The sequence below is a fragment of the Lycium barbarum genome, chromosome 2, assembly GCF_019175385.1.
Source record: "Lycium barbarum isolate Lr01 chromosome 2, ASM1917538v2, whole genome shotgun sequence".
Taxonomy (NCBI): domain Eukaryota; kingdom Viridiplantae; phylum Streptophyta; class Magnoliopsida; order Solanales; family Solanaceae; genus Lycium; species Lycium barbarum.
This window is the reverse complement of record NC_083338.1, coordinates 118,702,801-118,730,015: the sequence shown is the minus strand read 5'-3', so window position 1 is coordinate 118,730,015 and position 27,215 is coordinate 118,702,801. Positions and strand designations below refer to the sequence as shown.

Sequence of the window (27,215 nt, the reverse complement as noted above, 5' to 3'; positions counted from 1 at the left end):
TCCTGTCCTCCGCCCCTGGCTGAGGAGCTGGAGGCGCGGGAGCTGGAGCCCCTGGAGCTAATGGTGAAGCTGCTCCAGACTCCTCTGACGATGAAGACGTAGCAGAGTCGGCTGGCCGGGACGTAATATCACGCATCATCTGAGCAAGGGTCCGAGTATCCTTCTGAGCCCAGCTGGTCTCTCCTACTACGCCCTTTTTCTTCTGGGCGTCGGTGGCATCACTGAAAGAAAAACAACAACAGATCAGAACAGAATCATCCTAATAGCACAGCTCTATCGCACGATCTAAGATTCAAAGAAAGGAAACATCCTAAATGTCCTGTAGCTTCCTGTTTATAGATGTGGTGCACAACACACCGATAAACAAGACTCTACTAGACACGGTCTGTAGACATTCCGAGGACATACCGCTCTGATACCACTTCTGTCACGACCCAACCCCGTAGGCCGTGACTAGTGCCCGATCTGGGCACCCGAACCCATCTATCAAATATTATCTCAAATTCTATCAACTCATTCTAGTATATGGCGGAAGCCGACAAGGATTTATTTCAAATTTAGGTAATTTTCAGAAAAATTTCGGCAGAGTTTCCTTTGTTTTGCGGACTATCCAATATACCCTGCACGCAGAAAATACCAACAAAAGCCACACAGGTCTAACCAAGCAATATATAAACATATGCGGACCGGCCGCCTCGACGTATGGGATCGCCCAAACGACATGTACATACATCCATACAGAAAGACCCTAACCCACAAATATGTCCACAGACCTCTAAACAGACCGACAGAATCATATGACGGGACAGGGCCCCGCCGTACCCATGAACGAATATATACAAATGCACTAATAAATGTATATACCAAAAGTATAAGCTCCGGAAAGAGAGGAGCACTCCGAATAGCAGTAAGGGTGTCCTAAACAGGTGGATCACCAGGCTGTGCGTCCGTACCTGCGGGCATGAAACGCAGCCCCCGGAGAAGGGGGTCAGTACGAAATATGTACTGAGTATGCAAAGCAGAAGGTACAGAAATAAATCTGAACAATAATCGAATCAGATATATAGAAAATAATACATATCAAAAAAAAATATCAAAATGTTTATTTCCAAAGTATAAATTATGCATAGGGCACAGGAAAATGTGGTCGCCCGCCTGTCGATGGCGCCACAACACAGCATAACACCAGAAAGTTTCAAATCTCCGAATCCCCGTCACACATCACACCACAGCATAACGCCAAACACAGCATAACGCCAAACATAAGTGGAACCCGGCCCTCGAGCGAGGAGCACGGTGAACCATAATCACAGCATAACACCGGAATGTATCACAAAGCGCACGACAACAGAACCGGCCCGGGAACCGGTGAACGATATCACAGTAGGCACGAGCGGAGTAGTGAGGAATCATATGCATAAAATCATTATTATAAATCTGAAGGATAAGTAAAATAGTCATATTCGAAATCGGAATAATAATTATCACTTTTTGTTTCAAAGTTATCGAATTTCAAAAAGGGTGTCGCGGGACCCACGGACGAGTATAGACCCGAACTGAGCCCGCCTATGAAAAACATACTCATTTTATATCATACAAACTCCTACGAAAATTTCAAAGAAATCCGAGCTTTTCTGAGGAAATTATGGGCGTTTGAAGTTTTGGAATCGCTAAAGAATGAACTTTAAAACAAAAATCAGCTTTCATGTAATCTTTACAAATTATGGATTCCAAGAACATAAGGATCAATGTTTTGCCATGACAAGGCAAGGATGCCAAAGAACAAATGCGATTCATAAACATGCTCGGATTGTGAGAATAGAGTTTCCTCGAGGCTTATATCATAGCCTATTTTAACTAAGGCATGCCGAAGAAGGAAGATTACTTTACATACCTCAAACGCTCTCCAATACGATCCAAACTCAAGCTAAATCCAACCTATGATTCGGGCTGCCCACGATCTATAAACAAGCCATAACATGCCAAACATTAGCTAAAGACTTTTTGGGCATTAAATTCCAATTTCGCCCTTAATTCTACAGAAATTTGGGCAGCATTTCCCCTGTAAATAGGCTACCCCGAGAATTTAACTCGGCCGTATCAATCAACAACAACAACAACAACCAACCTAACAACATTAATAATCAATCTGAAAGGTAATACAACAATAATAGCTCTCTTTTCCATCATTCATCAACTTTCATAAATTCAATTCGACGACTTACCTTCAAGCCAAAATCGACGCTTATACGCTCACATACTAACCCGAACCCATACCAAAAACATTTCAAGACATTCTAAGCAATTTATACAATTTTTCCAACAATCCATAAATTTTCCCAAGCTACCCGAAACAGCCCCTAACCGAGACAGCCCCCCTAACTTTTTCTTCATTTCCAAATCATGGTTCGTATCTACAATTTACATTCTAACAATGTTATTTTCATCAATACACAATTTACATTAAATGTACAACAACTTCCAAATCCGTCCGCAATATTTACAACATCAATTTGAGTCAATAAACTTTCATTTCCAACATAGAATTCATGGCGACGACGGCTAAACAATAAGCGATACTAATTCAATTCTTGGCACATAAGGTGACCCATTTTCGGCTAACACTACACATATACATATATGGATGATTCTCAATTGTTCTTCAGCTTACAATGATCATAATCAACTAACTAGGCATTAATTCATAATTTCAATCACAACACAACAACACCCATTTACACGGCTCAAGCTCCACATACACAACTCACCTCCAACATTTCATATTTCATGATTTTCCTCCATTATAACATACTACAAGATACAAACAACCTTTATAACACAAAAGCAAGATCAACTCTTACCTATCCTCTTCAATTCCACAAAATGCTAGGGTTTCCAATGGATGAAAAATAATGGGTTGATCGCTCCAACGACACTCCCACGCTACTTAGGGACCTCAAAATAGTGGGTTTGTACCAAGGAAATAATTTTGGAAGAGCAAGAAATGGGGGTGGATTTTTCCTTGGGCTGGCCGAGAGCCCCCTTATTGTGGTGCTCTTCAATTCCTTCTTTTTTTTTAAGAGTTGGAGTGAAGTGAAATGAAGTGGTCATCTTTTTAACAATGCAAGACTTAGTCAAGGGTGCCTTGGCCCACATAATGAGTTGTTCCACTTAGAAGATGACACAAAGTTGTGTGGGCACCACATGGAATTTGTGGATGACTTTCCACTTCAAATTTTATCACCTTTGGTCCCAAATTTTCCTAATTGTTCCATACCAATAAATTCATGCACAACTTATATCTCAAAATAAATTCGAAGGTCAAGAATCCCGACTTTGTATCCCAAAATAATTTTTTCCTTAGCTTATCATAAATAAATCCGGATTATTCCACTGTACAAAAATACGGGTTCTAACATAAGTTAGGTAGAGGTTAAGCTAACAATTGATGTATGGGCTTTCTATTTTTAAACATTATCAAGTTAGTAATTTTATATGAATGCGAATAGGTTGAATCTTCCATTCGAAACTCAGTCTCCATGATCATTTAGTTTAGAATTGTTATTAGTATAGTTAGCCAAATTCTCAAACTTGTCTGCTTCCTGGCTTGAACAATGTTTTCATCTTTTCCTTTCCTATCTGTTTTTCTTTCAAGGTAATATGAGAATGAATTTGCTTTCGGTTAAGTTGTTTTCTTTAGTATTTGATAAAATGAGGTGATCCACTCTTCATTTGAAGTCGTACTCTATTTTCTGGAAAACATTTGTTGTTGGTTAAGATAGAGGTCGATCTTGCCCTTTAGTATGCGTTTAACTTAAGATATGATATGCGAAATTACTGGGTTCTTACACTTCGATCTTTCTTAAGTTTGCCTCTATTTTCAGAATGTTTGGTTTGGTTAAATTGATCTGCTCGGAACTCTTGTTTTGAACGTGATTAAGTAATAACCAGGAGAGTCCAGATGTTGTTCAAATGTTTCTTTTCCGAAGAAATGACTAAGTTTCAATTTGCTAAGTTTTGAAGGATCTTTCTGTTGAAGTTTTTGTCTCTAATTTAGATCAGCTAGCTGAGTTCAACAAAGTTTCCATCCCAGTTTTTTTTTTCTTCATTATCCTGTTTTAAAGAAGTGTATTTCTGATCGTAGGGTATTTTGACATATCTCTTGTGTGAATATGCCTTCACTTTTCAATATCAACCACTATTTTGAACCGTTTCGCATTTCTATTCGTTTAGTAAGACAATGAGTTCTAAGTGTTGTTTCTTAATAAGTCATAATACGAAGCACATGTTGATAATGTTCATTAAGATCCAATCATTCAATTATTTTGTAAGAATTCTCTTTATTAACATGGACGACATGTTTACGAACAAGTCTAAAGCCATAATATGTACAACATGTTTAAGGTGTATGTTAATTATATAGGAAGGGCTGTGAATTTCTATTATGTAAAGGTTTCTGGTTCCCTCGATTAAAAGCATGGCATAGGCTTATATTTAAACAATGTCTATTTAAATGATAGTGGAATTAAGGTTAAAGTCTAGTCTTTAAAATGACTTATATAATGTTTCTTTGAACTCTCTGAATTTTAGTTTGTGCTTGAAATTAAGTTTTCATGTTTGTTTCTCTTGCAATCTGCATCTTGTTGGACGCTGCCTGTTATGCTATTTAAGAATTTATCTTTGTCTATTTGTTTTCCTTATTAAATCTGCTCATTTTCTAATTCTTTTCTCTTCTTTGTTTTCATGACATATGGGAGCATTCTTGAGTCTTGCATTGAGACTCGGCATCACTGCTAGGCTCGAGACTTGCATTTGCATCTCCAATAGCACCTCTCATGCTCTGAATAATGCATCTGAACACAACGCCAAAAGAGAGGGGAGAAGTAGTGGATATTCTCTCCTATCGTGTCGATCGAGTTTTGCTTCATGATCTGCTAATATTTTTCTTAGTTCCTTTCGTGGATATAGCTAAATTAAGAGGACTCCAAGTAGTTAATCTTATGGGGGTAGTTTACAGATAATGGATATATAGAGTTCTAGTATGTTTTTTTTTTTATTCAGAGTAACGTATTTAAAGGTTTAGCAATTTAGTCTATTCTCTTCGGTTCAAGATTTCTAAGTTATTCTTTTACAAGGTTTAAAAATGGAGTTTACCTCTAATCGTGCCTCAGATCGGTAGCTAAATTTGTTAATCCAACTACACCAAGTGAAACATGGAATCTAATAACGTATTTTTTTTTTAAAAATAATAATAAAATAAAAAATACTAATAATAAAACGAGCCTTTTGAAAACTAAAAGATCATCTTTGCTTTGTTTCTTTAAATAAAAGGAGTACGTTTTTTCTCAAAATTTATTTCTAAAGGATCAAATCTCCATTTCAAAAAAAAAAAAAAAAAAAAAATCTAAACGTATAAGACAAGATTTCCTATGAAGTATAATCACTTTGTTGTGACTTAGTTAATCACCAGAGGCGGATCTAGGATTTGAAGGTGGCGGGTGCCACAATTTTCTTCAATGTACATCTTGGTAGGAACGTGTATTCGGGTCGGGTTCATCTCTTTTTAGTTTATTCGGGTCAAATTAAGAAACAAACATAATTAGCATCTTAAACAAGGAATCACACCCATTAACAACAACAGTAAAATCAACATTTTCACCAAGGGACTTGCATCTCTTATATATATATTAAAAAATGAATTTGCACAAGTAAAACAACATCTTCAATAAGGGAATTACACCAATCAAAATAAGAAAAATAATAGAAAAACTCTTCAATAGGTAAATACACCCCATAAGTAAATATAGAATTAGGTAAACTACAAGTTCTAAAACATAAATCTTAAATTTCATGTTTTCCTAAGCAGTGCTTACGAAATTTCCATCACAATTTAACTAGTAAAGTGATTTAAATTGAATTTAACAATTATACAATAGCATAAATTTTTATAATACACTCCCTCCGTCCATTTTTATTTGTCAATTATACTAAAAAATATATGTCTACATTTACTTGTAAGTTATAAAGTTTGAAAAAACAAGACATAATTTACCATTTTATACCTATTTTACCCTTATTATTAGGTACTCCAATTCATTTCTCATTTTTTTGTTGTTGCTTATTAAGAGTGTCCAAGTCAATTATAGACAAGTAAACATGGACGGAGGGAGAATGAACAAAAGAAATTATAAAAAAAAAATGAATTTTGATCTCAATCCAAAATTCCCATTGAGACCCAAGTTTTTCGATTTAAATACTCATATATTTGAGATTAAGAGAAATGCTTCATTTAAGGGATTTTGAAGTTTCTATTTGTGTGTTCTCGCTAGAGATCACATATAAAATAATAGAAAAGAGGAAAGGCAATATAAATAATAAAAAAAATAGAAAATTAGGGGAGCCGAAAAGGGAATTACTGGTACAAAGTAAGTAAAAAGCACAAAGAAAAACAGGAGTCGAAAAATGTTCAAGATAGATTCAAACTTGTGTCTACCAGCCGTGTCACCTTTGTCTAATTTAAGACTGAGGGTGGCAGGATCAAATATTTAACCTAATTTAAGCAAATTTCAACATAAGTATATAAAAAAATTATTTATCTAACGGGTGCCATGCCACCCCCACCCTTTAGGGTGGATCCGCCCCTGTTAATCACTACTATTGCTTGATTATAACGATTAGCTAGTATATTAAGTACTAAATCCATTGTGTTACCAAATGCAAAATCCTTCACTCAATCATTGAAATACTTAAATAGGAATACTTTTTTCTTACATCACCAATAAAATATTAATATACTATATTTTGTCAGAATTTCTTGTATTAACCTAAGTTTGGTCGGTAACCGTATTTAACGGATTCTAATGGATGCCTAAGACCTTTCCATTAGGATATTTAGAACCCTTACCTAGAATTTATTAGGTTAGTAAGACCTTTAAAATTAGAGTTTATTTTAGGTATTTATTTAGCTAAAATAGGTGTCCTAATTCACCGTTAAAATAATTAGGTGGCGACTCCTTGAATTAAATATTTAGGAATCACCAATATGTTGTACTCCGCTTTGATCCGGTTAAAATGGGGTATAACAATATATGTATGGAAAATGTATCATTGTTGTATAACTTTTGTACAATAAATGTATAATCAACTTATACTCACTAATCATACATATATTATACAACTATTATACACATATTATACATGTTCTGGGATATTTAGGTAATACTAGTTTCTAGAAAACATATCATTGTTGTATAATTTCAGTTTAATAAATGTATAGTCAATGTATACTTACAAATTATACATATATTGGGATATTTCTTGAAGGTGCAATCAACGTATATTTACTAATTATACACATATTATACATGTTTTGGGATAATTTTTGAAGGCTCAATATGTGTTTTTTTCTTAACCTTTAGTGACGACTTTTTGTTCTTAAAGTCGCCATGAAAAAAGTATGATCCTTTTGTAATGAAACTTTAGTGGTGAGTTTTTATTTTTTCGCAGTGAATGGGCTACTGGGCTAGTGCCTAAGAATAGTTTGGGCCTCAAGGCCAAATCGCGGTATTAAGCCCAAACATGAGCCAAACAAATTCGTAAAGGCTAGGCAGTGTCATTTTCCCATAATAATGGAAAAATTACGGCTCAATGATTTTGAGTGATCCAGTTTACAAAATATACATATATTATACATAATCAGTGCATAAATTTTGTATATATCAGTCATATTGGTAAATAAGTTTAGTCAAACTGTGCATATTAAGAAGTTTCCCATTATAAATTGTATTACCGGCGGACCCCATTTTAGCAAGGCACCCTTTCTCGACCTTTATCCATTATCGAACACTAGCAAACACCATTTAAATCACGTTGGGTCTGTTCACTATCCTTTCATAAAACTAAAAAGAATATTAGAACTTTAACTAAATTTGCTCGAACAATAGCTAAATTTGTATAAGAACATTACATTATCTTGAAGAATTTGACTCTCTTTAAATTTTGTTTTGTAGCAGAACAATGAGCATGAAATTGTATTACCAAGAATAATACTTTTGCTAGAGATTCCAAAATTGTTAAAGGCATGTCCGAAGGTGGTAACAAAACTCACGTCTGCCTACTTCCAAAATGCAAAAATGCGAGTTCACTAAAGAATTTTAGGCCATAAGCTTGTAAAATACAGCCGACAAAATTATTACTAAGATAATTTCCAATCGACTTAAACCTCTTACGGACAACCTATTTTTTTTTCTAAGGGTTTGTTTGATTTTTTGGGGGGTTTTTTGGGGCAACCTAATTGACCGGTGTCAAGCTAGTTTTTTTTTTTTTAAAAAAAAAAAAAACAGACAAGCAACGCCCAATGCCATGTTGTTCAGGAAATTATTTCTGAGGTTGGGAAATTGAAAAGGAAAACACGCGAATATGATCATGAAGATCGTCATAGAGAAAACTTTTGACAAAATTGAATAGTCATTCATATTGCAGACTCTAACTTACTTCAATCTCCGAAAAAATATAATTAATCCTATAATCTCATGTATCACTACTAGCAGTGTCCCCATTTTGGTCCATGGAAATCTTCCTGATATTTTCGAGCCATCCTCTGGTATTAGGCAAGGCGATCCTATGTCACCATATGTTTTTATTCTTCTAATGGAAATCCTTTTCAGGAACATATATAATGAGGTAAGAGGAAAAAACAGACATCTATCAAGATCTCAAAAAAAATGACACTATATCTCTCACGTTTTTTATGCAGGCGACCTAACGTACGCTCATGACTAGAGCAAACATCGATAGATCTATTACGATATTGTAATACAACTACAAGAGTCCTTAGTGGTTTCAATACCACATTGGGCAGTCTGTTAACCACATCAAATAAAAAATCAACAAAATTGACCCAAGGTTACAAAAGATGAAATATCAACCCAGCTACGAATCAAAAGTGGTACTCCCTCCGTTCTAATTTATATGATGTAGTTTGACAAGGCACGGAGTTTAAGAAGACTAGGCACGGAGTTTAAGAAATAAATGACGACTTTTGAATCTTGTGGTTTAAAACAAGCTAAAGATATTTGTGCGCTTATAGATCATCTCGTTAAACGTAAAAGATAAAGTTTAAAAGTTAAATTATTTCTAAATAAGGAAATGTTTTCATTCTTTTTGGGACTGACTAAAAAAGAAAGTATGTCATATAAATTGGGATAGAGGGAGTAATAACTTCATAAAATATTTGGGATTTCCAATTTTCAATAAGAAACCAACAAAGAGAGATTACCAATTTGTGACTGAGAATTTATAATCGAAATTGACAGGTTGAAAAATAAAATTCCTTAACACACAGCCGGGCGAACAACGCTTGCAAAATCCTTCCTGAACAACCATATCTACCCAAGTTTAGCAATATATATATAAACCGTCCGAGCAATATTACTAACTAGTCAACTTATCCGCGCTTCGTGCCGTCATAAACAAAAATAGTAAATTTATGATACTGCTCTTGTTGTAACAAAATATAGCTTAAATGTAAAATATTTTTGATTTTTTTAATGAAATGAACTTTTCATAATTCTGGATTATTAAAAATAAACAAAAAGTAATCTTTTGCAAAAGATTAACTGAGAAGCTACACTATAAAACTTACGGAAAAGGTCCAAAAATACCCCTAACGTATGGGAAATGGCTCACAAATACCCTCCATCCATTTATTGGTCCAAAAATACCCTCCATCCACCTATTTGGTCCAAAAATACCCCCAACCTATTTTTTTTGCTCAAGAATACCCCTCAAACTAACACCCTAATTTTGATGGTATTTTTTCAATTTTAAAATGCCACGTGTCTTGTTTTGATTGGACACATTTATTATTTAATTTAAAAATTAAACCCCACCCATTTTGTAACAAGTTGAAGCGAAATGCAACAAATGTTTTTTTTTTTTTTTGCATTTCGTCAGTTAATCAACGAAATGCAACAATTTTTTTTTTTGTATTTCGTGAATTAATCAACAAATATGAACGAAACTGTTTTTTGTTTTTTGCATTTCGTGAATTAATCAACGAAATATGTTTTTTTGTTTTTTTTGTTTTTTTTTTTTTGCATTTCGTGAATAAAAAAATGAAATAGGAAAATAATTTTATTTTCATTTCGTTTATATAAAAACGAAATAGGAATATATATATATATATTGCATTTCGTTGGTATATCCACGAAATAGTAAAAAAAAAAATTGTATTTCACTTATTAAAAAACTAAATATGAAAATAATTTTTTTTTGTATTTTTGTATTTCGTTTATATAAAAAAATAGGAAAATAATTTTATTTTCATTTCGTTTATATAAAAACGAAATAGGAATACATACATACATACATATATATATATATATATATATATATATATATATATATATATATTGTATTTCATTTATATAAAAACGAAATAGGAAAATAATTTTTTTTTTTCGTTTGAGGGGTATTCTTGAGCCAAAAAAATAGGTTGAGAGTATTTTTGGACCAAATAGGTGGATGGAGAGGTATTTTTGGACCAATAGATGGATGGAGGGTATTTGTGAGCCATTTTCCATACGTTAGGGGTATTTTTGGACTTTTTCCGTAAAACTTAAGTTTCCAAAAACCATAAAGTCTAGTCAAACCATCACATGTATCTTTGTTTTAGGATAATGAAGTCAGAATAAAAAATAAAAATAACTGTGATAGCACCACAACAAAAAGCCTAAAAAAAATCTTTAAAAGAAAATTCACTTACGATACATTTTTTTCACACTTTTCCCTACCGGTTCTTGAAAGTTCAATCAAATAACCTTATAACTCAGCGTGTAGTATTGTGTGACTAAGGAATTTGCGGACTTTATACGAATCCCAATGTTTCAAGGTATTCTATTAGGGGAAGCAGAAATAATGCAAACAAACTTGGCTGAGAAAAGTACGGGGCATTCTGTTTACAAAATTAAAATTAGACACCCATGTCAAAATCCGTGCTTTACGTACACAAAGAAAAAAGAACTATAACAAAAATTTAAAAGAAAAAATCAAAACAAATAAATTGTGCAATATATTTAGCACTTTTTACTTTCTCGTATTCAAACTAAGCAACCAAATAATAAGTAAATACGTTATACAACTTAAAATACTTTTTGTCCATTTCAATTAATAAAACATATAAGATAACTTAAGAGATTCCAAAAGAAGAAGCCAGAAAAAGGAGCGTTACTTGACAAAAGGATAAAATGTTCATCAAATTTGAGCCACATTCATCTTAATCTCTCTCACGAATATAGAAGCTTTTCACCGGTGTCCGAATTATTAACAGTGGATATTGAATAACATGTAATCTTCTATAACAACCCCAACAAATATACAATATAATAATTTGATTTGTAACAATTGTATTTAAACACAATCATACATTCAACACACAGCTGAAATTTCTACCTAAGCTTGAACAACTATATATAGCAGAATCAAGTGTTACTTCTCGTTTTATTTCTCGTCAAAATCTCTCAATTCCGGTTCTTTCAAGAACAATGACAGCACTGATTTTGATGATCACTTTCAAGGATGAATCGCCAGGAAGTACTGATCTTGTTGATTTGGGACGATTTCGAATTGAATAAGTCAAAGACTAATACATTATGATCAACTGTAGAAGCTAGAAACGGCAAGGATATACAGGCAATTCCTTGGGGAATGCTTAATTTTATCAAAAATAGAGTACTATCAAAATAGGGAAAACAAGAGAGCGAGGGGAAACCAAGGTCAAGTGCAGCTTTTCCCTATTTCTTTCACTATTTATACCACTTCATCAGGGAGGGAAGATTTTTAATATTGACTTTTGGATTAATTAAGGCTCTTGGGTTACAAATAAAAAGAAACTGTTTTTTTAATTAACTATAATGGAATTGAAACGGTTGTCTATATTGAGAGATTTCAGGAAAGTTGTAATTATGTAATTTTTTAATGGAAAATAAGGACAAGCATTTAGTCTTTTTCTCCAGATTAGCTTTTATTGGTATACTATAATTACAGGTATTGGTATGCTATAATTCCAGTTATTACTCATGGTCTTGTAACTGATTTAGATAGTTGACGAGACTACATGATAATAGTAATAAAGATGGTTTAAGAAGCATCCGTGTGACTGCAATTAATTTTCAATTCATAAGTGTTTGCTTAAAATAATTTTTGAAAAAATTATTGTTGAAAAAAAGGGCAAAAATCTCACAAAAAAGATAAATAGCAATGAAAGTCTTAGAGAGGTGTCACATCACCTTTTCTATGTCTAACTTTATATTATATATAGATTGTACTGGCAGGATTGAAAGGAATTTTATAAGCGGGCCAACTGATACCAATAGGAAGATCCCATCTTATTAAATGGAATTCTTAACAACAGAAAAGAAGCAGGGGGCATTAGAGCTCAAAAATGCAAAGAAAGAAAATATATGCTCTACTTGGAAAAATAGCCTGGTGGTTATTCAAAAAACCAATGGCCTTATGGGCCACAATACTAACCCATAAATACACGAGTTATAGGAAGTTCCCTAGTAATGAAACTTCACACGAAGTAGCAAAGCAGAACTTCGAAGAAACTGCCAATGGTTAGGAAGTTTACAGAAATGGAATAACATGGGTTTCGGTTAAGAGACTACCACGTCCTTCTGGATGGATGCCTGGATATACCTCACCACAATACCCTAAGGCAAATCTTGCATGGACCATTAACAAAAGCAGAGCTAACTTTAACTATTAATGATACAATTGCCAATGATGTCCGTTTAAGAATCTTATAAATGGTGTCCATTTATCTCTGGGAAATTTCTCAATGGACACTCCAACTTGGGCTCTAAGCCCATCCATTCACTATTAGCTCAGGTTACCAATGTATCAAGAACTTAAACCAAAAACTCTTTCCAAGACAAAAGTCTCTAACTTGGTTTGGAAGTTGTACTGCTCAAATAAAATCAATTATTACTTCTTATGGCTATGCATTCATGAGGGGCTTCCAACATGTCACTAACTCTATAGGCGTAGACGTAAAAAACAGTTGCTATTTTTGTAATGCCCTTGAGATTATTAAGCATACTAGTTCTGGAACACGTGCGCTGCACGTGCATCTCATGCTAATTAGTATAAACGTTTTAAAATATTATAAATAATATTAAAATATGTATGCGATACGTTGCACAAAATTCGAAAGAACAAAATACAAGCGCGAATTGATAAATGGCGAACCTATTCAATTGGTATTTACTGTCATCGTCATCCCAAAGCACAAACGTATTGGAAGTTTTTTTTCAAATTATGGCCAAACAAATTCCTAAAGGTTAGGCACTGTCCTTTTTTTTATTATTTGCCTGGATTGCCCTTCATTTGGGGTGGTCTTTAAGTTTTGCCCTTCAAATTGGTGGTCTTTAAGGTTTTCCCTTCGCTAGGGACCCCTTGGTCACGGGTTCGAACTCCCGCTCAGTGAAAATTTATTTATTTATTTATTTTTGCAAGGTAGAAGTTGTAAAAAAAGGCAGGACTTGCAAATTCTGCCTTAAGGCAGAAATGGGCAGAATTTGTAGGGGCAGAATTTGGCAGAGTTATAACTCTGCCTTTTTTCTGAACTTATGCCTTGCGATTTTTTTTTTTAATTTTCACCTGAGTGGGGGTTTCAACCCGTGACCAAGCGGTCCCGTGAAGGGCAAACTTTAAAGACCACCATTTTGAAGGCCAAAACTTAAAGACCACCCCGTAATAAGGTCATTCCTGCTAATTGCCCAATTCCCATGGGAAAATACGGCCCAATGATTTTGAGTGATCTAGTTTACAAATATACATATATTATACATATACTACACATATAATATACATAATCAATGTATAAATTTTGTATATATCGGCCAAATTGATAAATAAATTTGGCCGAACTGTACATATTAAGAAGTTTCCCATTATAAATTGTATTACCGGCGGACTCCATTTTAGCAAGGCACCCTTTCTCGACCTTTATCCATTATCGAACACTAACAAACACCATTTAAATCACGTTGGGTCGATTCACTATCCTTTCATAAAACTGAAAAGACTATTAGAACTTTAACTAAATTTGCTCGAACAATGGGGAAAAAATTGATCAACATTTAGCTAAATTTGTACAAGAACCTTACATTATCTTGAAGAATTTGACTCTCTTTAAATTTTGTTTTGTAGCAGAACAATGAGCATGAAATTGTATTACCAAGAATAATACCTTTGCTGGAGATTCCAATGTGGGAGGGAAACTCTGATGTTAAAAGCATGTCTGAAGGTGGTAACAAAACTCACGTCTGCCTACTTCCAAAATGCAAAAATGCGAGCTCACTAAAGAATTTTTGGCCATAAGCTGGTACAATACAACCGACAATTATTACTAAGATAATTTCCAATCGACTTAAACCTCTTAATGGACAACCTAATTGAACCGTGTCAAGCTAATTTTTATTTTTTTATTTTTTTTTAAAAACAGACAAGCAACGCACAATGCCATGACGTTCAGGAAATTATTTCTGAGGTTGGGAAATTGAAAAGGAAAACACGCGAATATGTCATGAAGATCGTCATAGAGAAAACTTTTGACAAAATAGTCATTCATATTGCAGACTCTAACTTCAATCTCCGAAAAAATATAATTAATCCTATAATCTCATGTATCACTACTAGCAGTGTCCCCATTTTGGTCCATGGAAATCTTCCTGATATTTTCGAGCCATCCTCTGGTATTAGGCAAGGCGATCCTATGTCACCGTATGTCTTTATTCTTCTAATGGAAATCCTTTCCAGGAACATATATAATGAGGTAAGAGGAAAAAATAGACGTCTATCAAGATCTCAAGAAAATGACACTATATCTCTCACGTTTTTTTATGCAGGCAACCTAACGTACGCTCATGACTAGAGCAAACGTCGATAGTTGTAACACAACTACAAGAGTCCTAAGTGGTTTCAATACCACATTGGGGCAGTCTGTTAACCACATCAAATAAAAAATCAACAAAATTGCCCCAAGGTTACAAAAGATGAAATATCAACCCCGTTACGAATCAAAAGTGGTACTCCTTCCGTCCCAATTTATATGATGCAGTTTGACTAGACACGAAGTTTAAAAAGACTAGGCACGGAGTTTAAGAAATAAAGGAAGACTTTTGAATCTTGTGGTTTAAAACAAGCTAAAGATATTTGTGTAGTTATAGATCATCTCGTTAAGCGTAAAAAATAAAGTTTAAAAGTTAAATTATTCCTAATAAGGAAACGTGTCATTCCTTTTGAGATTGACTAAAAAGGAAATTACTCCCTCCGTCCCATAATAAGTGTCACCTTAGCCAAAACACGCATATTAAGAAACTAATAATGCAATGTGAAATTTACTAAACTATCCTTATATAATAAAAATAATTTTTTTCTCTCTTGATTAGAGCATGCATACGTAGTCCTTTTGACATTGGGAATCTAATAATTCCAAGTTACTATGTGGATTTTTGTCTTGAATACATAAACTTACCACTTTTTATCTAAGGGTAGAGTTGGAAAAAACTAGTCAATTTAGTTCTTGTTTTCTTAAAGTAACACTTATTATGGGATAATTTTTTTTTAGCTAAAGTGACACTTATTATGGGACGAAGGGAGTATATCATATAAATTGGGACAGAGGGAGTAATAACTTCAGAAAATATTTGGGATTTCCAATTTTCAATAAGAAACCAACAAAGAGATTACCAATTTGTGACTGAGAATTTATAGTCGAAATTGACAGGTTGAAAAATAAAATTCCTTAACACACAGCCGGACGAACAACGCTTGCAAAATCCTTCCTGAACAACCATATCTACCCAAGTTTAGCAATATATATATAAACCGTCCTAGCAATATTACTAATTGTATTGGTAGGATTGAAAGGAATTTTATAACGGGGCCGACTGATACCAATAGGAAGATCCCATCTTATTAAATGGAATATCTTAACAACAGAAATGAAGCAGGGGCCATTAGAGCTCAAAAATGCAAAGAAAGAAAATGTATGCTCCACTTGCAAAATTAGCCTGGTGGTTATTCAAAAAACCAATGGCCTTATGGGCCACAATACTAACCCATAAATTCACGAGTTATAGGAAGTTCCCTAGTAATGAAACTTCACACGAAGTAGCAAAGCAGAACTTCGAAGAAACTACCAATGGTTAGGAAGTTTACAGAAATGGAATAACATGGGTTTCGGTTAAGAGACTACCACGTCCTTCTGGATGGATGCCTGGATATACCTCACCACAATACCCTAAGGCAAATCTTGCATGGACCATTAACAAAAGCAGAGCTAACTTTAACTATTAGTGATACAATTGCCAATGATGTCCGTTTAAGAATCTTATAAATGGTGTCCATTTATCTTAGGGAAATTTCTCAATAGACACTCCAACTTGGGCTCTAAGCCCATCCATTCACTACTAGCTCAGGTTACCAATGTATCAAGAACTTAAACCGAGAACTCATTCCAAGACAAAAAGTCTGTAACTTGGTTTGGAAGTTGTACGCTCAAATAAAATCAAATACTACTTCTTATGGCTATGCATTCATGAGGGGCTTCCAACATGTCACTATCTAACTCTATAGGCATATATAGACGTAAACAGCAGTTGCTATTTTTGTAATACCCCTGAGACTATTAAGCATACTAGTTTTGGAACACGTGCGCTTTATAATATATGTAGATATTTTAAAACGTTTATACTAATTAGCATGAGATACACGTGCGCGCTGCACGTGTATCTCATGCTAATTAGTATAAACGTTTTAAAATATCTACATATATTATAAAACTAGGCATAGACAAGGTGATGTGGCACCCCTCTATGACCAAGAATCCCATTTATCTTTTTTCTCCTTTTTTTTGGACTTTTTCTCTCATTTTTCTTAATTATTATATTTAAAAAATAATCTCCATAACTCACATCGCTTAATCTTAATAACATCTACTTTTAATTAGTAATAAGTACTGTTTTTACTAAAGAAGAAGGCAACGGTTGATTCATATATTCTCCTTCCTCTATAATTAATGTGTGCTAATGTACATTAAACTACTCAAGGGCAATAATATACCCATTCGTTTTACTTCTATACCATTATATTATACCATATCTGATGTCTTTTTGTATTTTCATGGGAAGTTTTGATAGCAAATTGTATATACATTGTTCTAATCATGCATAACTTACTGGTTTGATATAAAAGGATGTAAATAGTTGCAACAAGAAAGAAGAAAGGAAATAACATCAAACTTGGAGCCAGCATATGATATGCCTATACAACTGTACTGTATATGTCAAAGACATTGCCAAATCTGTTGCTTTTTACGCTAGAGCCTTTGGTTATAAGCCTACACTGTTCTACGCTTAGATGATAAGCGCAAGTAAGTTCTCTGCTTGAGTTTGCCTTGTTATTTTAGAGCTCGATGAAAATTGAATTTATATTTGTATTGTTTTCTTTTAGTTTCAAAAGCAAGACACACAAAATAATATCCCTACCGTTCCACTCTATGTGATATGATTCAGAATACGAGAATCAAATCACCTAATTTTCATACTTGATTTGAAAAAAAAAAAATCTTTTAAATAGTTTAAAATAAAACTTACATATGTATAAAGCTATATAAAAAGCACTATATGTCATAGTAGAAGTAAAAATAAAATTCACTTTGCATTTGTTTTATTTTGTTAAATATAAAAGGCCAGGTAGAAAGTAAGAAAGCAAAGAAGGGTAAAAACGAAAGAGCACGATGAGAAGGGGAAAGCGAAAGACAAAAATTGAGGCAAAAGGTGAAGTGATGGGTAGGGCGAAGATGAAAGGGAAGGAGGAGAAACAAAGAAGAAAAAGTAAATAAATAATAATAAAGCAAATGAAAAGTATGAAACGATATTTAATGAAGGACTTGGCTCCTCTCCGGTAGTATTCTCTCCATTTCGTCCAGTTGAGCATTTAGATTTTTGACACGTATCCCATTAATATTTTAACGACCAAGATTTGATTTATCTTATTAACTGTGGTTAAGTTACTTCTCTCTCATAGAACCCATACTTGCTCCCCTCTTCAAGAACCCAAATTCACACCCATTTCATCGTCCTCTTCTCATGTCCTTTTTAGAATTGCAACTAAGCCTTAACAATTTGGAATCCATGCAAGAGCTTTTCATTTATAAAGATTGTAGGTTGAATTTGAACTTACACGTCTTGTTTTGAAATGAGTTTTTAATATCTGGTGGGTGAATTTGATGAGTAAAAGTGAATCAACTGAATGTTCCACCCATATTTTAATTCCGGAACTCTTTTCTCACTGGTATTTACCAGGTAGTCATAGAAGAACAGAACAAAATTAAAGAAGACAAAACAAAAAAGAGACTAGATGTAATACTCGAAAAATTGAAAAATGTTGGCAGTCCATAAGGATATTGGAGCTCACTATAATTTGTAAAAACTTCATTTAATGAGACATGTGTTTGGATTCATAGTATGGACAGAAAAGAGTCTGATTTTGCTATCCCATTCAATACTAAGAACAAAAGATGTTTTTTTACATGTTTTTTTTCTTCTTTTTTTTCTGTATCTCTAAATCTGAATTGTCTTTTTTACTTCTATCAATTTAAGTAAATCCTGGATATAATTCTTGCCAACCTTGATTCTCTTCTGAGAAAGGAATTAAGAAACTGAGAAAAGAATGCGAAGAAGGATGCTGATGAGAGTCTTGGATTTTGAACATAGGTAATTAAGGGAACAAGAGAGACTATGCAAACCAGGGTTGATACTAAACAGATCTTGGTCATTAAAATTTTAATGAAACACGTGTTAACAATCTAAGTAGCTACTGGACGAAATGGAGAGAAGATCACTGGAGAGGAGTCGGTTCCTTTAATGAACGAATACCGCATTTTTCTGTGTGTTTTCCCCTTCTCCTGCGCTTAAGGAGAATAGATACAATCTATGTCATATGACGTAAAATGGTTGTGGGAGATATGTTTTTTACAAGTACATGACAATATGTATTCCTCAAAATATGGTATGCAATTCAAATTTTGGTTCAAGTTGACGGTGTATGCTTTTTGTTTTTTTGTTTTTTCGTGTTGTCCCATTCCTTTTAGATTTAAACACAGGATAAATTATGGAAGTATTAAAATTTAACTCACTAATGAAAAGAAAAAGGATAAATACTTATGTACATATATTAAATACTAAATACACACAAAAAATAAAATAAAATTTGTTACTCATAAGCACATAAAGAGCAAAGGCGAATCCAGAATTTAAATTCTAGGGATTCAATTTTAAGATTTTAAGTATTGAACCCATTATATTTTTAAAGTTATGGGTTAATATATACTACGTATTTATTACATTATAATAATATTTTACAAATAAATTTACTTTCAGCATCGAAAGTTAGGGGTTCAATTGACCCCAACTTACCATGCTAGATACACCCCTGATAAAGAGATTAATTTTTTTTTTTAATTATAAAAGACTAATAACAACCGCTAAGTGGTGAAAAATTAGAGAAAAGTACAAAGTTAAATGTTAATAATAAAATATAGATTAAAACTTGAAACTAAACTTTTGAAGACTAATTTTTTAATTCGTATATTTAAAAAAAAATGATTTTTTGTTACCGCGTGAAGCGCGGACAAATTCACTAGTTATAAATAATACTGTATTAAAATATGTATGTGATGCGTTGCACGAAATTCGAAAGAACAAAATATAAGCACAAATTGATAAATGGTGAAGCCTATTCGACTGGTATTTACTGTCATCCTAAAGTACAAACGTATTGGAAGTTTTTTTTTTTCAAATTATGAATGTGAGAATATCCTCTATTTTTGTATCTTCTTTTAGCAAGTATTTCTTTTACTACGATCAAAGCTGCACATAATCAATTAAATTGCATGTTTTCTGTTTATTTAATATGTGTTGTTTTTATTTGTTTCGTTAAAATATTATTTTACGGATAGGATTTTAATGCGATAAAGTTTTGTTAGAACAATTTCAATCATACAATTTTTATAATATATGAAACATTCAATTTGCAATTTCTTGTCAAAAATATATCTTCAACAACATAACATTTACATTTCATTAGAAGCATCGTTGGCTATGATTGCAATTACTTTCACATCTAAAAGTTTTGTCTTTTTTTTCAAAGAAATTGTAGCCTCCTCCTCTTTACAGACGCACATCTCGAGAAATTGTTACCGAATGAAAGCAACATTTTATAAAAGCCGTTCAAAAATCCGATCAATAAATGTCTTCCTAATGATTGCTAGTAAATCATTGCCCATTTCTTGGTATACATCTGCAAAGTAGTAGTAACTATTTTTCATAGAGATACTTAATACGTATTGACATGAGAGGAATTTTTTTGATACAAACAAATTATAGTTGCACATATATGTACCTTTTGTTTAGTTCGAAATTATGAGTACTTTGATATGTGATTTTGGTAAAAGAATATTTATGGTGACTTTTGATATAACGTTATCAACTTCTTGGTGCTTCAATCGCATGATTTAAAGTGAAAAGTCAAACATTCCAAATCAAATCTGAGAATTAAGAGGAAAGAAAAATTCTTGTTCAATAAAAAATATTAGAATAATGGCTACGGATGTGAAATTATAATCCTTGTCAATTGTAATTTCGCAATTGAACAATATGTTATATCTGTCAAATATTACCAAAAGTTTCACTTTAAAAAGATTTAGTGTAGCATTTTGATATGTGATTTTGGTAAAAGAATATTTATGGTGACTTTTGATATAACAGTATCAACTTCTTGGTGCTTCAATTGCATGATTTAAAGTGAAAAGTCAAATATTCCAAATCAAATATGAGAATTAAGAGGAAAGAAAAATTCTTGTTCAATAAAAAATATTAGAATAATGGCTACGGATGTGAAATTATAATCCTTGTCAATTGTAATTTCGCAATTGAACAACATGTTATATCTCTCAAATATTACCAAAAGTTTCACTTTAAAAAGATTTAATGTAGCATTTTAATTAATTTTGAGCAATAAAATATTAAATAAAAAAGATACATACACTGAACTTTTTAAAGAACGCTCAATAATCGAATATTAATATATTACAACACTAATTAAAACAAAAATAAAGAAGAAAAGGGGGATGGTTGTATAATATATCAAATTAAAAAGATGTCGTGATCAATTATCTTGTAACACAATCAATAAATATTAATAAAACTTGGGCATATAAGCAGTGATTTAATCCAGTGGTTAATCATACTCTGGAACTTGTACATGAGGCTGAGCTTGATTTTTTTGGGGTGATAGTGGAAAAGTTGACAGACAAGTCACCCTTTCTGCCGCTCTACAGAACCGTACATGAAAGAAGAAGATGCTATTCTTTTGATGAGAAATAAAAAGGAATATCGAAAATTCGAGGGGTTGAAGCTAGCAGCTACTTTCGAAGTAACAAAAAGAAAAGAAATCCATTGTTCTATATTACATAGAGTTAGATAAAAATGCTAATTTTGACGCTTACAAATAATAAAAAGAGAATAAATGTATTTGCATTTTAACTTTCACAATAGAAAAATAAGACTATAAAATTTTAAATAAATTCTAATACCTTGCTCTTTTCGTATCCAACCAACTTTACCCCGAAATGATTTGGTCAAGGAACGATTTGGGAAGGACAGATGATATCAAATGTCTATGAAATACACTCTATTTATAGGTGAAAATTTTACATTACAGGTTCAGTTAAAAAACATAGAGGAAAATGAAAAATCAACAAGAGCAAAAACGTGAAAGTAAATTAGAGTAAATGGAATGTAAAGGAAAATTAATGTTTACTGAACGTGGACACTTTATCTTAGAAGGGAAAGAGACTTGAATTGTGATTAATTGGCAGTTCTCTGAAGACTAAAAGCCATAATTTACCATTTAATATGGGATCTGATGAGTTATGACATTTCACAGTTTTGATGATTTGACAAACATGGCAAGGACCAGGTCCTTGATCAGGTCTCCTGAAGACTGTACATCACATGACAACTGTAAAGTTGTGTGCACTGTTCCATCAGGCAGTACCACAGCAGCACAACTGTATGCATGCTAAAAGCTAAAGACTAGTGTAACGTCTCTATTGAGGTCACATGCATCTCACATGATCCTCACATGCTCTTATTCGAGTTCATATTTAAACAACATGTGGCATTATCTAACCTATCACTTGAAAACCTTAATATCTAGATCTTTACAATTGCAGCCGCCACAGTTTTCTTGGTGCTTTCAAGAACAAAGCTAAGACAAGTTCAAGGACCAGATCTCAACAACGGAAGATGTTTTGAGTCCTAGAGTTGTCTAATCTTTATCTTTATGATCTCTACATTGTAAACCTACACTTCTTCAAAAAGGGTTTTGTAGGTATTTTGTTTTTATCAAGCTTTTGTTGTAAACACTTGACTAGAGTTAGTCATAGTGGTGTTAAGGTTTGGCGAGAGTTAATTGAATCAGTTTGGTGCTTGACTAGAGTTAGTCTAGAAGTTGCTTGCAATAGAGTTATTGTAAGGAAAGAGATTACTGGTCTAATTCATAGGTTGCAAAAGCTTGTAATCTGAAACATTGCTCAATTTAGTGAAGTTGGAAATCCTACTAAGGTAGGTCGTGGTTTTTAACCCCTTGATCAAGGAGTTTTCCACGAAAATATCTTGCCTTAGCTTTGTGTCTTTCTCTGTGGAAACAGTTCAGTGACCAGGTTCTTTAGACTATTTTGGTGGATTCATCGGTTCTATAAATTGGTATCATAGCAGGTGCTTTCTAAAAGGGTAACACGTAGAAAGGATTTCTCGTTATGTCTGATCCACCAAGTCTTGAGAAAGGAGAATATATCAATAGGCCACTAAGATTCAATGGACAACATTATGAATGGTGTAAGGAAAGAATGTCGGATTTCATCGTGGGACATGACTCGAAGTTGTCGGTCATCATCTGTGATGGCTCTCACTCTCTTATGGATATTTGTGTGACCAGTGTTGCAACAGATCCAAAGATAAAGGACGAACAAAATGATGCTGACAGAGAGGTAGTTCAAAAGGATATCAAAGCCAAAAACATTCCTATTAGTAGTCTGGGATCAGAAGAATACAATTTTATTGCTCACTGCAAAACTGCAAAAGACAACTGCAAAGTCAATTTTTGATATGTATGCTAGATTCTCCTCAATCATTGATGAGGTTCGTTCTCTGGGTAAAGGATATGAGGAAGAGTCTCTTAACCGCAAACTACTATGGGCATTGCCAATATCATGGGAAAAGAAAGTGTGTACCATCGTTGATTCTGAATATTTGGCAAATCTAACTCTTGATGAGCTTATATACGATCTCAAGACCTATGAGCTAAAAAGGAAAGATGAAGAAAACAAGAAGCGAAGAAGGAAGAAGAGGAAAGTTACCAAAGATGAGGATGAAAATAACCCAGGAAACAAGGAGTCTAAATTAACTCTCATTACTAAAGAACTGTCGAAGATGGGATACTACAGCAGAAATGCTCAAGAAGGAAAGGAAAATAACCAGGTCCCGATCGACAAGCTCAATTCAAAAACTGTTGCTAACATCATGGTAGAAGAAGCTTTGGCGGCTTGGGAAGATACCTCAGGTGAATCTGAAGATGAAAATGATGCTGGGAAGGCATCCTCGATGGATACTGACGGTGAAGCTTCACGAAATGACTCCATCCTTGCTCTTGTGGCAAAATCTAAAGATGAGGATGCCAAAGAGGTAAATCTTCTTGATGTTCAAAGAAATCTAAAAAACTACTCTCAAAAGAAGGTGATAGAAAGTGTGTACCATCGTTGATTCTAAAGATTTGGCAAATCTAACTCTTGATGAGCTTATATACGATCTCAAGACTTATGAGCTAAAAAGGAAAGATGAAGAAAACAAGAAGCGAAGAAGGAAGAAGAGGAAAGTTACCAAAGATGAGGATGAAAATAACCCAGGAAACAAGGAGTCTAAATTAACTCTCATTACTAAAGAACTGTCGAAGATGGGATACTACAGCAGAAATGCTCAAGAAGGAAAGGAAAATAACCAGGTCCCGATCGACAAGCTCAATTCAAAAACTGTTGCTAACATCATGGTAGAAGAAGCTCTGGCGGCTTGGGAAGATACCTCAGACGAATCTGAAGATGAAAATGATGCTGGGAAGGCATCCTCGATGGATACTGACGGTGAAGCTTCACGAAATGACTCCATCCTTGCTCTTGTGGCAAAATCTAAAGATGAGGATGCCAAAGAGGTAAATCTTCTTGATGTTCAAAGAAATCTAAAAAACTACTCTCAAAAGAAGGTAATATCTCTTGCAAATGTATTGATTGATGCATATCATAGCTTTGTAAATGAGAAAAACTCCACTCCCTAAATGAGGAAGTTGATGTTTTAGAACAAGCAAGAGATGATATGGTTGTCACTATAGTGGATCTAAGGGAACAAGTTGAGGAATAATCTAGAGGTAATGCTCTGTTAAACAACCAAATGAAAAAATGGATAAACACGCCTTGGAGAAAACAAGAAGGGGAGGGCAGTAAGACTCATCTTGAGATTGAAAGCAAACTTAAAAAGGCCAGGATGAGTCTCACTGATGAAGTAGAAAAGAATAGACTACTTAGAAAGGATCTGAAACAAGTCAAAACTGAACTTGAGAAATCACTCCTTTGGACCTTACCCTTGGATAAAACTGATGCTACGCGCAATGGTGATGATAGAGAACAGAGTTTTGGTGCTAAAAAGTTTAAAAATTCCTGTAATATGCAGGGTGAATGTTGCTCTGACTCAAAACTGGCAGTGCACTCATTATGATCATGCTGGTCATTATGAGGACTTGAGTAAAGCAAAAGCTCAGTTTGTACAGAGAATCAGAGAGGAAGTTGAGAACAGACCAAGAAAACAGGGACTTGGTCCTCGTAACAAGAAAAGTGTGTTACCAGCATGGGCAAACAGATATCTGGTTCACCCATTCCATCATTACTTGGGACCCAAGTTAGTTATTCCTAAGTCCAACAAGTGATCATGTATAAAGGCTGGAGTGAGAGAGGGGCAGTCAAGAGTGGTTGGTACATGGTGACTGCTCTGAGCAAATGATTGAAGAAATGGATAATCTTCTTTCACTCAAAGCCTTAAGGAGTGGCAGTGTGTCAAGTATTATCATGAAGAGATAATGTACTCTTTGTGTGAGCAAAAATTGGTAAGACACTCTCCCATAGAATTGAATGTGCCTACCAAGTTGAAGTTTTGAACTACAAGTGTGCTGAGTTGTGTCAGCCACAGGGAGTTCAATATGATAAACCTCATATTTTCAACAGATGGATATTTGATCTCTCTCAATGATGTAAATGTGAAGGATATTGGCTCTGAAAGCATGTTACTAGAACTGAGATGTGCAAGTTATCTTCTGGTAAATCAACTTATGATGAAGAACCTGGTCCTTATGATAACAATAACAAATAACAACAGATTGTGTGCTAAAGATATGATAAGTCTCACCTGTTTCTGCCCTTAGAACACCTCAAAATTGTTTCTAGGAAAAGAAAGACAGGACTCCTAAAATATGTCAAAATGTTGCTGATGGAAGGTGGTATTTTCATCATGACAGAGGAGGATAGAGTGAAAAGTTGGAATGATGACTCAAGCTGAGGATAGCAAATGAAGAAGGTATAGCAAAGTGTCCACAAGATGTAAAAGAACCTGTTTATTTCAGCATTTGCAGCTAAGCTCCACCTAAGTCTGAAGATGTTATTTCTGATGCACCTTGGGCATTAAAAGTTCCTCTTAAAGTTGACATGAGAGGAGAAAGAGAAGGGTATCTAGCTCATGGACAGTAATTCTGAAGAAGGAATGGCAAATGCGGAAAATTTTCACCTGGGTTTGCCATTAGTAGTTATCGAAAGGTAATTTGATTAGTCAACTCAAGTGCAATCAAGGATTTGCTCAAGGGGTCAGGACGAAGGATGTTAAGATCACTAAGGTGTCAAGTGAATCTTTGTTGCATGCAAATAGCCAGAAACCATTAACCCTGTACTAAGTGCTGATTTGGATGGTAAATTTCAACCAATTTCAAAAGGGCTCCCTTTGATAATAGCTAAGAGGGGACAACAGTATCTTAAAAGAAGGATGGACCTGGTCTCTACTCTTCCTCAGGAGATAACATCAGCCTGTTGGATATGCTGAAGTCATTTGAACTGGATTCCTTATGAATTTGAAGAGTACTCATGGAATGAGATATTTTGAGGGAATATGGATGACCCTTTAGATAAAAATAAGTAAATGACATGAGTTGAATATGCAATCAGGGATGTCTCCAAACCTTGAAATGGTATGTGATCTACAGAATTTGAGCAAAAGAGAGGCAACAGTCTTGATTATGTGGAATATCACTTTCTGAGGGAAAATGTGAAGAGAATGACATTCTACATGAGGGTTTGCACCATATACCAGTTTGCACGCTTCTTCATCAAGGCTTTGAGTTGGGTGCATATCGAAAGAAATCAGTTGGAGTTGGTTTTGATCAAGATCATCTAATGGTTCCTCAGTGACTGGCTATGATAAGAGAAAAGGTACAATGCGTGAAGTATTTTTTGGAGATATCTAACTCACTCCTATACCATCACATGACAATCTCAGGACAACCTAACATTGAAGACACAGCACTCATCAGAATTTTTTCCTAAGCTGTTGTCAAAAGTGTCAAGGGACCAGGTCCCTATGACTCAGGTTAGTAGTCTTTTCAAGCACTTACATACTTTTTAATTTTGCCGGAGTGCCATGTCATTATTTGTTCCCGCCTCTTCTAAAATGAGCCAAATTGTTTCATCTTCTCAGAACCGACCCGTTTGAAATGGTTTTTTTTCTCAACCAATAAGAACCTATTTTCCCTTCTTCTCTTTAAGCCAAAGAGTCACTCACTCTCTCTCTTCTCACTAATTCAAACCTTCAAACCCTGTTCTCGTTCTGCTCCATCTCTCCTCTCCTATGTTACACCTTGGAAAATTTCCCATTTACGTACAGCGACTAGACTAACGAAGAATACGAGTATACGATATTTTAATAAGAAAGGAATGACGTTTGATGACCCTAATTAAGATTTCAAAGGCATTTGAGATAAGAGAAGAAATTTGCCGA

The 27,215-nt window shown here is 34.0% G+C and overlaps 1 long non-coding RNA gene across 1 annotated transcript; it reads right to left on the bottom strand.

The window, feature by feature from the left end:
• Positions 1 to 910: 910 nt before the first annotated feature.
• Positions 911 to 3,310, bottom strand: LOC132621623 (uncharacterized). The gene is made up of 3 exons (XR_009575615.1): positions 2,862 to 3,310; positions 1,895 to 1,961; positions 911 to 953 (listed from the first exon to the last, which is right to left on the bottom strand). It is a non-coding gene; the product is annotated as an uncharacterized LOC132621623 (long non-coding RNA).
• Positions 3,311 to 27,215: the final 23,905 nt, after the last annotated feature.